The sequence below is a fragment of the Cupressus sempervirens genome, chromosome 3 (genome assembly GCF_028749045.1).
Source record: "Cupressus sempervirens isolate cs-2001-9-10 chromosome 3, ASM2874904v1, whole genome shotgun sequence".
In the NCBI taxonomy this organism is placed as follows: Eukaryota; Viridiplantae; Streptophyta; class Pinopsida; order Cupressales; family Cupressaceae; genus Cupressus; species Cupressus sempervirens.
In genome coordinates this window covers 295,039,624-295,049,932 of record NC_143120.1, presented here as the reverse complement: position 1 = coordinate 295,049,932, position 10,309 = coordinate 295,039,624, and positions in this window count along the sequence as shown.

Below are 10,309 nucleotides of genomic sequence, written 5' to 3'. Positions count from 1 at the left end.
CTGATAACCTAATGGAAGCCCTGTATGTCTTGGTTGCAGTGGAATAATGTTGTCAACGTGGCTAGAGAATAATTATTTGTGAGACTGACTCGTAGGTTGTTGTGAGTTTATTGAATAGAAGGAACCTTGTGCATGTGGATTAGCACTTGGCTGTCATTATTCAGTAGATCACTCAGATATGCAATTCTCTGGATTCTATGTCTTTTATGCATATCCTTTGTGAGTGGAATGGTGTGGCTGATTGTTTGGCTAAATGGGCCTTTGAGCATGGGTCGGATAGGAACATTATTGATCATAGGATGCTCCCCTTTGATTTATCTCAGATGCTAGACCAACTTGTGGACCAGGATAAAGCTCTATAGTTCTCTTTGTTTCTTGTGTTGTTCTACTCTCTTTGGTATTCAATAAAAACTTTACCCCTCTTTTAGTCTTAAGAAGACTTTTTTTTGAAAAATCTTATGTAATAATGGAAAAAGTGGTCTTCATTATTTTCAAAGATGAATCAACTAGCGCCATGGATGCATCTGACTTCATTCAAAGGAGAAAAGATCACACATTCATGAAGATATCAAAAATCTCCCAAGAATGTCTTTCACACCATCCATGATGGGAAAATAAGGTGGCTCCCTACAGATTAGGGAAAAAGAAAATCTTGCAACAATCTTAAATTTAATAAAAATACAAAGAATATAATTTTTGTCATTATATAACTATCCAAATGGTTTAGAGAGAAAATGAGTCACATATTATCAGAGAAATCTATAATAGTGCCTTACCTTGCATCACTAGTTCTTAGAGGAATCACGAATTCTTCTTCCTTTATCAAAAATGAAAAGAAAAAATTGCAACAAGAAAAATGGGAATTCAAACTTTTGATGTACCTCTATAGGAATCACCAATTCATCAGATGGAAATTACTTACATGCAGTCTAACATGAATGCATTTTAATTTGGACAATTGGAATGCCAAGAGATGCTACATATGTCACTTTAATAAATGATGTCTTTGTTTTCCTAATTTTCTTACCAGAAAAATACCAAGACTACTAGAGAAAAATGACACAACTAATCATAAAACAAATATTAAAATTTAAAATTTTATTTTAATAGAAAGCATTCACAATGATCATAAGATAAATGAAGTTGTTTGATGATTGTTGTGTCTGATGTAGAGTTTCCATCTTTTACATTTATTTGATACTCTTTTGGCATTTTCTTGTGTACTAAAACTAAAATGCCCAATGTACCAATTGAGGATGTAACAATTTCTTGTACTTTTGCATAAGCTTGAGGATGGAATTTAGGAACTGTAACCTGCGAATTCTTAATTGTAGAAAGGAATTGTAAGTTATGATAGAAAACATAATTTTTTATTTGATGAATGAGTTGCGTAGCTTACAATTGTTGTGTCTAATGTAGATTTTCCATCTTTTACATTTAGTTGATACTCTTTTAGTGTTTTCTTGTTCAGGCATAAGTTTTCATTTCTTATAGACTCTGACTATTGTTTTAATTGATATTTGTGTAGTGAATTGAAGTCAATAATCAACATCACCTCTTTCATACTGTATTTTTTTGTTTAAGCTTAAAATCTTTTATACAAACACTTGCTCTAGGCAGAAGGTGGGTGATAAACTTATCAATCAAATAATTGGTAATGTTTATTGTTATTGTCATTTGGCCTTTATTTCCATTAGGTCAACATGTAATACTAATATTTTTTCTATGCTTGTTGGATTTTTTGAATAGGTAGGACCGTAAGTCACAAGGACATCACCTTCAAAATAAGTTGCTAATTGTAGTGTACAGATGTCCATAAAGGTGGATATCTTTTTTTCTTCCATCTTTAGCCTTTGAGAAGATGAGATTATTTATCTTATATAATGCATTAAAATATAAAATTTGTGTGAAGAATTGAAGTATAAAATAGTCCTTACCTTCTTTCTAGTTGTCTACCATTAGAGTTGTTGTCGTCTTGCAGAAGGTTTTCTTGTTCATTTGACAATGTGAATAGAGATCTATGCAATTTGTTGAAAAAAAGTAGGCAAAGAAAGTGAATATTGTAATTTAAATAATAAGTGTAGTAAAATGTGTAATGGAAAAGAATTATGTGTTGGAATGTGTAATTTTCCCCTCAAATGAAATGTAAAAACATAATAGAGGATTCTAGAAATTTCTCGATTAATGAATAGGTTTCAAAGTATATAGGCTTTGATGTGAAGATAAAAATAGAGAATTAACTTTTCTTTGACTATGATACCACTTGTAGAAACCATTTTGCTATCCTCAAATGTTGTTGCATACAATTTATTTGAGGGGGAAATTACACATTCCAACATTATGGGAATACCTTTTTGTTGCAGTTGTTAGTTTGTTGGTTGTAGTGTCTATATCTAGCATTTTCATTTTTGAAGCCTCCATTTTGGACAATATAATTGGTATATTGTTGTGCTGAAATAGGTGTTATTACATGACTAAATATTTGAGTAACAAAATCTAGAAAAGGAGAATGTGTGTGTGTGTGTGTGTGTGTGTGTGTATACATACATATATATATGTATGTATGTATGTATGTATGTATGTATGTGTGTATGTATGTGTTATCATTGTACAAATAATGTACTAATATCCTAAATTCTTGATATTGTAATAAAAAAGGAACTGAAGTTTAATACAATGTTAGAAAAGAATTCATTTTATCAAACCGAAATGAATTATGCATGTGAAAGTACCTCAGGAATCTAGATTAAAAAAAATTATGCATCCAAAATGTTCCCAAAAAATTGGCTAAACACAATAATTTTGTACAACTTTATCAAATGATTGAGCCTGTTGGGTTGTTGTGACTAAAACAGATGGAAGTTTTGCAAGTTAGAAGTGGAGGCATAGAGATATTGAAAAATGGTTTGACCAATATGTATCTAGCACAGTGAATTTTACAGATTGTTGATTGATATTGTAGATCTAGAATTGATCAATTAAACTACTTGCACATGTTATTGGCTTGTCACTAAGCAAAGACAAGTTGTATTGTTGCATAAGCGCAACATACAACTCTTGTTTTTTTTGAATTGCAACATGTCAATGTTGAAGTCTCTAGTGATTATGACTTTTTAGTTTACTGGTAAGTTTGTAAAAATTGGCCATATACAAAATATCAATTTTTAAGAATTCTATAAATTTTGTTGAGAAAGTGTTAATATTTAAGATAGTGGTGGTTTTGAAGAACAAGTCAATAGACCTTGAATAGCTTCTGAAGAATAGCAATTATACATTCAATCAAGCTAGTGGAGGTGGTTATGTGTCTTGTCTCTTGTTTCTTGAAAGAAAAGAATGGTTCCTTTTAGCAAGTCATGGTCATGGACAATTTCTTACACGTGCAATGCAAAGTTTCAAATATTTAAAGAACATATGATGATATGATCAATTGGTATAAGAGAAAGACTATATTGAAGTTCCATTGTGTGAGATTTTGTAAACAATGTATTTCATTTTCTACTTTGTGTGATACTTTAAAGTTTTGATGTTGTAGTTTGTGTATCAAATACAATGTTTCAATATTTGTTATTCGAGAGAAAGCAATGTAGGTTAGACCATGCTAATAGAATTTGCAAGGATCAAAATTTTAGGATTAACCTTAGATAGAAATAACAATTACATTCAAATATATCCATATCAAAAAATAATAGATCACATAAAAGAGGGTACAAGACACCAAGATTTAATGTGGTTCACCCAATCCCTGGGCTACATCCACCAACAAGTCCAATATTATTATTATCCAGTGATTACAATTTGCAATCCCTTATAACTCAATACCGCCATAAAAAGCTACAATATCACCATTACATTATGAAATCCCTAACCCTAAGCCTTTTTCTACAAGATTTTACTACTTATAAAATTAGGGCTAGAATAATAGAAAAATAGTGGCCAATGCCTTTTACAATATAAGGTCATTTTTGGCTTCCGGGGCGCTGGCCCCAAAAACCCCTGCAGGGCATTGCCCCTCAACCCCACCTTGTACTGCGACAGGGAGTGCACCTAGGGTGCTACCCCAAGACCCACAGGGGCACTGCCCCTTGACCCTGTCTTGGGGGCACTGCCTCCAAACCCCTGTAGAAATAATATGGGTAAAAAACCACACCGAATAAACCTCCAAGTCTGATTAGGCTCCATATCACAACACAAAAGCAAGTGTATCCATTGTTAATCCTTATGCTCTATGTATAGTTCGTGTAGATGCTAGTTGAACAGGGAATTGTTATCAAGTAACAATTTTTGAAGATGTTTTTACTTTTCTAGCTATTTTCATTATTGGTGGTCACGAAGGAAGAATTGAACTTGTGTAAAATCTTTGCATTTTTTTGCATCGTGAGGTACCAATTACAGAATCATTAAATCGAATCCAAATAATATCTTCGTATTCAATTTTATGCATTTGAAAGATACCATCAACACCGTTGACTAGTCCATCATGTGTATCTAGGTTGCCAACAATTACCTCAACTAAAATTCTTGGCTTTAAATAAATTATAGCAAGCAACAATGATTTATCAACTTGGCAGTGGATATTGTCAATTTGAAAGTCTTTTTGATCAATAGCTTCAAAGACATAAAGCTAAATAGGTAAGAAATTTAACATTCTTTTGTTGTATTCATCAACAACTAAATTTATGTAGAACAAGTATGGCAATTTTGGATTGTTAGGAGGAGTCTTGTAGCATGTCATTATCAAATATGAAAGGTCTTGATCATTTTGTTTTCCAATTCTTGTACGGTTTAGAATAGATAAGAAATAGTGATTTGTTTGTTTGACGATAGTATGCAATTCAAAGCGTAGCATATTTTCAAGACAAAATGTGTATGATATTTTGTCACTAGTAATTGTTGGCTCTTCAAATATCTAGTTATCACACACAAGTTGTGCTTGGTAGAAGTCATCATAAAATATGATATTAATATTTCAAAATGGTTGTGTTGGTGTATATTTGATTTGGCAAAGCCTTCTGTCAATATTGTATAACATTCTAGAACTAATTAGGGAGACTTTATCAATGAGTAATACTCGGATTGTCAAGTTTTTTTGAGTCCAAAGGTAGCATATTTGAAGAGGTACATGGAAGGTGGAAAATAAAATGTGCAGTGACACCAAATGCATTATAAGCATCTTTCCCTATGGAGGCAAGAATAATACCTTTAGGCTTGAATGGGTCACTATCTAGTAGTTTATCATAGATTCGAATCATTTCTTGAAAGATAACCTTTGTTGTGAAGGTTTTTCCTTGCCAAGACCAAATATAGTGGTTTATCTAGTGCAAGTCTCTTTGTCATCAAAAAATATTTTACTATTGATTGTTTCTCTTCGTTCAATTATCTTCACAAACTGAAATTTTTGTCACTGGTAAGCAATAATGGATGGTTTTTTTCATTAAACAGTGAGTAGGTAGTAGTATGCATGTTTTTTTTATTGTTTGTAGATTTAATGTTAGTTATGATGTCATATTTCTCTATTTCATTTTTTTTTTGTGGTTTGTGCATGTTCATTTTCAAGGTCTATGGCTAGGTTTTTATCATTGATGGTTTCCATTGCAGCAAGGTCAATATCACCCCATTTATTATGTCCCTGTGAGGTGAGCATTTTTTCTATATTTTCTAAATGTTGCACTCCATGTTTCATGGGCTAGTGACAATGATTTTTCATTGTTTCTAAAAGGGACATAAAGCATAAGTTTTTCTCTAAAATTAATTCTCATGATCAATGTGTTGATTGTATCTTACATGACATATGTTATATGAATTCTCTTTTTTTAGTCTTCGATGGGTTGCTTGAGTAAGAAGTATATTTAGCTAGTGATAGTCTATCTAAATCTTTTGACAGTTGTATATACTTATCTACTATAGAGGCATACATGATGTTCTTAGAATCATTTTTCCCCTTTTTCCAAAAGCTTTGGACTTTTCAACATAAGAATTTTACTTTCAGTTGGTGAAGTTTTGATGAAAATTGTTTTTCTTGAGCTCTTGTGTAAGAGAAATGAGAGTGCAATATGAACTTCTTGTTGACTATACATTTTTTGATAGTTTAAATTTCCTAGTTTGTGTATGAAGTGAATCTTTTCATTGTAAGCATAAGTACATTGTTTTCATATTTGACAGAATCTAAGTGTTAATGTTTGATCTTGTTTTGTCTTGTATGAACTACGGTACAATGCAACAACATACACATCTAATATAGATTGAGTTTGTATTTTCATACCATAATGCTGGCACTTTTCTAGCAAATTCATTTATCCATATATCAATCGGTTGCCTTTTTAGCAATACAACTCTTCGTGTCAATATTGCTTGCAACATGTCAATAGAGTATGCATCTTGAAGATGAAATTCATGTAGGAATTCATCAAATGTAACATCCTTTGCGTAGTGTTTATTTTTTAATTTTTGGAAAAAAAATATTTATCTTCATAATAGGATCAACATTCAATAAAGGTTCTAATATTGTTGCTTTTCTCATGGGAGGCAATGGAAAGCTAAATTGACAGCTAGATGTTTTGTATTTTTTGCATATCTTCGTATGGTGGTATGTTTGCATTTTGACAAGTTTTTCATCTAATAGCGCATAGTCACATGAAATGTATTTATCAATAAAGTCTTCAATGACAATGTTTTTGCATTGTCCAAATATAGGTGCATCTTTTATCCATAGCATTAAGTATACATGTTCATTTCCTCAATTTTGGAATTCTGTAATAAAAAAATAGTCACAGACTTTTCCAAAGACTTCTTTGTTTTTTGCCATCATTTTTCTAAATGCATTGAACCTATGATTGAAATAACTGCTACAAAGTATTGGTTTTTTCCTAATTTTAAAGCCCAAGTCTTTGTTTTCTATAGATTCATTTTCTCTATGTTGGTGTGTGTTTGATATATGTTGCAATGCTTTATATATTGGCTTCCACAAATGCTCAACACTTGTTAGTGTTATGAAAAAAGATAGAGGCCCTAGTTGTCGTATCATTGCACAAAAAAAAATCTTGTGTTTTCTAAGTAATCTAGATATGTCTGTATACTCTTTAGTGATTTGTATTCTATTGGGGATTTTAGTATTTTTTTCTAGGTTGGTAGTGTTGCGAATGTCCTTTGTACATAATTTTTCACCTTTCAATTCAAATATTCTTATACAAACCCATGCTAGTAAAGATATTTGATAGATAATTATTTTTATAGCTTTGAAAAAAAAATTGTTATGTGTTGAAAATTCATTGTCTCTATGCATGATCTCTCACTTCACTATTTTTGGATAGGTAAAACCTTTTGTTATTTGTTTTGGTCATACCAATCCATAAAAAAGTGTTGGAAAATTCATTTCTTCTTAATAAGTGTCTTGAAAAATACCTTGAGGTTTAAAACCTTTAGAAGGTGCAATTTCAATTATCGTTGTATCAAGATCTTTGATTGAATGTAATTCATTGAACCAATGTATGAGAAATTCATTTATAGGTTCTTGCTCATGCTTAGATATGGCATCATACATATCTATGTTAGTATCTGTGTCACTATTTGTGCAAATTTATTATTGTTTGATTGTAAAAAGAGCTTACCAATCCTTATTTATTGAATTTTTTCTTTCATATATAGTGGTGTTTTTGACAATATTATTAATGCATACATTACATGGGAAGGCCTTACATTTTCTTAAGCATATGCATTTTCGTACTATAGCTTACATTTTATTTTGATCATAATTGTATGTGTCTCATCTATGTGTCTAGGAAATGTTTGTTGCACTCTATCAAAGTCAACAAGGACATTGATTTTTGTACCATTCAATCCATATTGTGCTCTTTTGTATCCCAATTCTCTAATTTGTGCAAAAGTAATATGCAATGACATGAGCCTTTCTTTAAAGCTAGTCAATCCATGGACAATATTTATTCTTTTATCGCATGTTATGTTTCATGTTGCAACAAACACAAAGACTTTTCCAAGCATAATGACATCTATACATTTCTTGCAAATCAACTAGCCCATTGCATTTTTTTTAATGGTTTCAATAGAGAGCAAAGAGAAGGCATAAGAAAATGTATTGTTGATTTTGTATATATATTTTTAGAAGCATAAAATTTCACATATGGTGCATGGTTGAGTTGGTGTATTAGTGATTTCTCATAGATATTGTGTAATACACTTCTTATTTAAGTTATTTAGTAAAGTTGCATGTCCATGCATTGTTGATTGATGTGTTGTTCTTGTTTTGCAAAATACAAATCTTGTCCTCAATTTTGAGCATGTTCTTGGTTGCTTTTAGATTTTGTAATGAACGATGAAGAGTCAAACTTTTGAGAGTCATAGTTATATATTTTTTAGATGTCGACCTGTGTTCAAAGCAATGTATTGTCATGTTCATTGCAAACAAAGTTTCATTCTTCATTGAAATATGTTTTTTTCTTTCCATTTGTAAAATAAATTGTTGATTTTCTTGTACTAGTTCATATTGGCAATGGCTTGAACTATTTTTGAAAGATATTAAGTTAATGTTTTTTGTTGGTTCTATGCAATTGCAATAGAGTTCAAATTTAGGCAAAGGAGTTGGTTTCCATACATGTACATAGATATGAGATATATATGAAAGCCAAAGAAAATAGAATTTAGACCCTTCTACATTACTCTTAGTATATGGCATTCCAATTTTGGAAACTAATATTCATATTTATGACATGAATTCATTTTCTAACATTGCATATTGTCGACACATATTAAAGCAATGCATTGCAAATGTGTTTTTCACTATCAATGCATTGACTAATGACTGTGCTATGAATATTTGCAAGGCAATTGCATCAAATGTAGTATCAAAAAAGAATGCTACAAAAACAAACATGCTTTCACCACAAGTAGAAGAAAATGCAGCGAATCGTTCTAGACCAAATTCAAAAAATTATTTTGAACTTATATTCCACAGATTTTTTTTATTACAAGGTAAAATTGGAAGTTGTCATTGCATGGTTTGCATTCTATTATATGTGATCACCTTTGAGAATATAGGTTCATAATGCCCGACCAATGGATTAACATCATGAAAAAAAATTGATACTATAGAATGAGGTGCATCTTTATTGAAGTGCAAGTATGGTTTCGTTCATGTCAATGACCAAATGCATATGGGTATGTTTAAGAATGGATATAGCCAATGAATAAAAAAGGTGTCTCCCCAAAGGCCAAACTCACCAAGCATGTTGACTTCAATTGTTGATAGCCTCATTATTTGAAAGTATGTTGCCTTGTCACTCACTCTATGCAAATCTCGAAGGATTGAAGGGTGCAGCTTGTGTTGAGATGAGTTTAAAGCTATAGCACAACCATTGTAAAGGTAATACAAGAAATAGTTGACAAGACATTGCAGAGTTCAACACATGTATAGCAAAAATTGTAATGTATCAAACAAGTCGTCACCAACATTGAAGTTAAATGAGTTGATTCAAAAACAATGAACATTGTCAAGATCATTGTTGATTGATATGTTTTGTAATTTGTCATTATATTTATATGCTTCTACTATAATTGGATTTTTTTGATTCCTCTCCTAATTTACTTGAATCGATTGGAAATATAGTAGTCATTTCATGTATGAAGCAAAATATGTACCAGTAATAGAAGTAGTTTCAAGATTAAGTATTTTCAGACAACTATAATATGGATATGTCACATAAATATGCAATAATACTTTGATTTTTGTAACACATAAATTTGGTGCAATACTTTGATTTTTGTAATAGAAAATAGTACCAATTGTAATTGACCTTGAATGGTTGACAAGAAGGATTCCTTGGATGTAGTACACATTATGTAGTTCTTGGAACACAAAGGAAAAGGAAGAATGTCATATCAAATGAAACAATTCACAAAGTAACACTTGGTAAATAACATAACATTTCTATAATAAAATTTTGAGCCATTGTAGAGAGCTTATAAAGGAATTTAGACATAATTTTGAATCACATCCTAATTTCATAATCAACTTTTGCAAAGGAATTTTTAGTTTTAAAAATCTCCTTCCTTAATATTTAAGCTTTGCTTGATGATATAATTTATATGTTTACTTATATATTTTTCCATTGAAGAAAAGATAACTAAATAATAACTATATTGTACATAAGTTTTTTGTAGTAAAAGAATTTGTCTAAAGTATATGGAAATATATCTTGTAATATTGCTTTTGTTTATAGAATCAATAACCTGTGGAAACTCTTCCCAGATTTAATACTCCATCCAAACCTATACAAGTTTATTATCAACAGCAAATGAA